This window comes from Physeter macrocephalus, chromosome 14 (assembly GCF_002837175.3).
Source record: "Physeter macrocephalus isolate SW-GA chromosome 14, ASM283717v5, whole genome shotgun sequence".
Lineage (NCBI taxonomy): Eukaryota > Metazoa > Chordata > Mammalia > Artiodactyla > Physeteridae > Physeter > Physeter macrocephalus.
In genome coordinates, this window is record NC_041227.1 from 16,215,688 (window position 1) to 16,220,548 (window position 4,861).

Here is a 4,861-nt window from a genome sequence, read left to right on the forward strand (position 1 = left end):
CGCAACGGGAGAGGCCACAACAATGAGAGGCCCGCGTACCGAGAAAAAAAAAAAAAAAAAAACAAGTACTGTCAGAAAGCTGCGAGGGCGTTGCTTCTCAGCTTGAGGCCTCCCAGGCATGGAAAGAGCACCAGGCGGTGGGCTCTGAGCTGCTTCAGGAGCTAGCCTCTGTGTCTCTCGGGACGGGAGGGGCAGCCTAGGGGCGGTCCGGGTACTGGCCTCTCTCAGTTCCGACACGGGGGCCCCAGGGCACATGTCGTAGCTTGATCCCCATTGGAGGAATGTGCTTAATTCCTCTGTGTGACCATCAAAATGGAAATAGATGGACTGGGCTTTTCCTCCCTTATTTTAAAAGTAATACATGTCCATTGGGAGAAATTCAGACGATGCAGAAAAGTGAAAGGAAAAAGCACAGTTGACCCCAAATGCTTCTCGCCAGACCTAACCACTTTGGAATTTTGCCTTGTTTCTGTTTCCTTATACGAAAAAGACTGGCTGGCTGTTGGGCATACAGCCAGGCTGCACCTTTCTGCCCCCCTCGCTTGTGTTAGGGTGGCCACGTGGTTGCATTTTAGCCAGTAGTACGTGGGGTAGAAATGAGTTGTGCCACCTCTAGACCTGGCCCTTAAAATGCTCCACACCCACTGTCTTTTCTTCTGATGGCCAGAGGCAGAAGACCCAGTGGAGGATTTCAGACTCTGGGGGACAGCGGAGCCACCGATAGAAGGAGCTAGGGCTATTCAGTGACCAAGCGAAGCGGGGCCTCCCTGCAGACCCATATTTGACTGTGATAGGAGAACAAAATGAATAAATATTTCCTGTGTTCAGTCTCTGAGGTTACAGATGTTAGTCTACCCTGAATAAAACACCTCCCAAACGCTTGCTGTGGGTCCATGCATGTGTGTACAAACACACCCACATGTACGATAATGGAGTCATATCTTCAATTATTTTTCGCAGCCTGCTTTAATCTCTGAAAAGTGGTGTGAATATCTGTCCATGATAAAGATTTATTTACTCAATTACTTTAAGATTGACACATGATTCCATTTTACGTATGTACCATAATTCATGTAACTACCCCCCTATCCCTAGACTGTTAGGTTGCTTCTAACTTCTAAATTTTATGAGTGCTTCTGTTATTAACAGGCTGTACATGTCTTTGTGCACGTATCTAACCATTTCCTTAGGACGTATTCCCAGAAATTGAATTACTTGACTACATTTAAATGGTCTTTGCTTATCATAGGAGTGAGTATCTTCTTGGAAAAAAGACATTGATTTACAATTCCATCAGGAGTATGTGAGAGATGAAATTTCTCCAAATCATCAATTGCCTGAATATGAAGCTGATGAGTGAAAACCAGTAGCTTGTTTTAATGTGTTCTTTGTTTATTGATCATGTTGAGCAACTTTTTCATGTACATTGGACCTTATTATTACCAACTGCCTCTTCTTTATGCATTTTTTTTTCTGTTGGGGCTTTATACATTTCTTATTATTTTGTAGGAGCTATTTGCATAGTAAGGATAACATATTACTAATATGTCTTTCAAATTTATTTAGTTTTTAACATATGTTCTCTGTATTCTTTTTATAGAGAAGTTTTTAATCATTATTTCAGTCTTTCTTATTTTTAGCATTATTATACTTTCTGGAAACTAAGGCCAGAATATGAACATATTCTCTAGGTTTTATAGCATTTTTATAGTTTTTTTTCTTTAAGCCTTTAATCTTTCTGGAATGTATTTCCATATAAAAGTGATGTAGTGGTCTGGCTTTAGTTTACTCTAGAGGCCAGGAAGGGAGATAGACCAGCCATATTCAAAGCACTTAGAGGAAGGTTGGGGTAGCTAGTCTGCAGCATTGCAGGAGGACATGTAGCACTGAGGCTGGCGGGATCGTCAGGCCAGTTCATGAGGGTGGTGGACCCGGGGGTCTGCGTGCTGATCCCAGGTGCCCGTGGGGCATCCACATATGCTGGTGGGGAACTCGGGTTTTGGATGAAGTTGATGCTTAAATCTCAGAGACCGGACCTTGGAATAGACTCCTGAGAAATGAGTGCGTATATCCATAAACGTTCTTAGGTCAGTATGTTTATAATAGTCCCAAGCTGGAAACAACCCAGATGGTCATCAACAGGAGAGTGGAAAAACAAACTGTGATATTATATCCATATAATGGAATACTACTTAGCGATAGAAAGGGACAAACTGTTGGAACATTCAGTAATGTGGATTAATCTCAGAACCTTTATGTTGAACAAACCAAGCTAAACACAAGGGTGCATACTCTGTGATTCCATTTATATGATGCTCAGACTACTCTGATGATGATAAAAGAATAGTGCTTAATTTGTGTGTTTTAACAGGCTTATAGTTATGCAAGAGTAAGTGCAATGTTAAGAAGTCATCCTTGAAAAGAGATTTCAGTTCCAAAGAAACAGTGTTCCAGTATTATGGGAAAATAGTAACGTAAAAATTATTTTACACAAAATACGTTACTTGAAAAAAGCATTCATTTGGTTATGCTTATTTTAGTTCAAATAATTTATTTTTAGTTTTTTTTTTTTAAAGGAATATTGCTTACCTATGAAGGTGTGGTATTACCTACAGTAGCGAGCAAGGGTACTTCCATAGTGATGGGAATAAATGGTCTCTGTATCAGTTTGGGTGGCAGTGATGTAGATGTATACATGTCTAGAAATTCATCAAGCTGTACACTTAAGATTTGTAGATTTTACTGAATGCACATTATAACTCAAAAGAAAAACACATCTTGGGAATGGATAAAACATTCTACCTCATTTTACAGAGGAAGCACCTGAAGTCCATAGAGGTGAAGTGGTTTGCTTTGAGGTGATGTTTTAGAACAGGGTTGCCTGATTTCAAGGCTGCAGCCAAGTGAGGATAGAATTGTGACTTCCTTGATCAGCCATAGGATGGAGATCCAGGCCTGGGATTCAAACCCCTGAGAGGGCCCCAGGGGGAACCACAGCCAGTTATTAGCATCAGTCAATGAGGCTGCAGTCCCAACAGAAATCTGCTGTGTTAAGTAGGGAATCTGAGGCATGGAGTGCATGTCATGATGAGCTGGAAGTCTGTGCATGTTGGGGTTCAGGAGCAGAGCTCCCCTGATCTCCCTGTCCCCACGGCACATCTCGCTTGGCAAAGGCAGGCAGTGTGATGAAGTGTGGAGACCAGCGTTCTAACTCCACCCCCACAAGTCCACAAGAAACAAGTCTTGGCAAGAAACAAGCAAAAGTACACAGAGTTCCAGAACTAGAGAAGCGGCACAAGAATCTAAATATACCCTAGAAGAATTTTACACCTGGCTTCACTGGTACACACCTGTGGGATCATTCGTGCCAGTTTTTTGTCTTCAGATGACCCCATGGCATTCATGGAACACTGATGGTGACACTAGGACGGCCTTGTAGATATTAAATACTCACTGATGACACTTGTGGTCCAGAAGTGAGTCAGACCAAATGCCCCTTCCTGCTGCTGGCTAGAATCCCAGCCCAGCCTCGGCCTTTTGCAGGGACTTAGGAATGTAGGCAGTGACTGAAGGCCTGTGCTTTTCCTCTTGAGTTTGTGAGAGGAGGCCAGTACCTCCTCATGGAACCCTCTAAGGAAACTAGCGCACACATTTACTGATTCCAGAGCAGTTCGTTGCTGAGGTTATATTTCCGAGGAAGAAAAAGCAATTGTTACAGTCCTTAAACGAAGGCAAAAGCACACTTCATTTAGAGGCGATTGCTGCATCCCGGGGACCGCCAGCCACAGGTTAACCGCAGTGCGCTGGGGCCTATCCGGAAGCCTCCTAGACCTTTCGGTCCCTGGGAGGAAATTGCCCACAGTCTTGAAAGGGTCATTATGAAAAGAGACTGGAGAGTGCCTGGGGCAGCATGTCTGTGTTCTTCTTCCACAGAGGAGGGAGCCAGGAAAGAAGCTTTCGCTAAAGCCATTGGGATTCTGGGTAGACACTTAAAAACACTCATGGCTGGGGATGTCCTAAATGGTCCCTGTCCCCCGAGAAGCTCACAGTCTACCGAGGGAAACAACAGATCCTCAGTTGCTCGCAACGAGAATCCAGATTGAGGTGCCTGTGTGCTGCTATGTACACGTCTTGGGGGTCCCAGCTGCAGGCACATGGCACAGTGAATGGGTGAGCGAAGGAAGGTAGAGAAAGGGCTGTTTACAAAGATGAAGGCAGTGATTCTCAACCGGGGGCAATTTTGTCTCCCAGCGAACATTAGCAATGTCTGGAGACAGTTTTTGGTCACATTTTGGTCACAACTTGGGGAAGGTGCTATTGTCATCTAGTGAATAGAGACCAGACATGTTGAGAAACATCCCACAAAGCACAAGACAGACGCCCACAGTAAGGAATTATTCAGCCCCAAATGCCAACAGAACTGAGAAAAACCCTGCTGTAGAATAAGGTATCCGCTGCCCAAACCATGACGAAGCAGGGGAGAGTGATTGTCCCAACTTCTCCATCCACCTGTTCTCCAGTCTCACACCCACACTTCCTATTAGCTGAACCCAACCAGAGAAGCAAGAGACCAAGAGAGCCCAGCGGGGCAACCTGTAGAAATTAACTTCCTCAGCACTGCTTATTGACGCCAACATCCATTATAAGGCAAGAAGGCCAACATTATAAGGCAAGGGGACCAGACCGAATCCCTAGCTCTATGTGAGCCCTGGTCCTCCTGAGATAGCAGCACGGGTGCTCAGCATCCTGTGCTGTCCTCTTTTTTTTTTTTTTTTTGTGGTACGCGGGCCTCTCACTGCCGCAGCCCCTCCCGTTGCGGAGCACAGGCTCCGGACGCGCAGGCTCAGCGGCCATGGCTCAC

At 44.8% G+C, this 4,861-nt stretch overlaps 1 protein-coding gene across 2 annotated transcripts in view; it reads left to right on the forward strand.

The window, feature by feature from the left end:
• The window catches only part of PTPRT (protein tyrosine phosphatase receptor type T), a 1,083,615-nt gene that overhangs the window by 582,677 nt on the left and 496,077 nt on the right, over positions 1–4,861 (forward strand). The gene's annotated exons all lie outside the window — the stretch shown is intronic.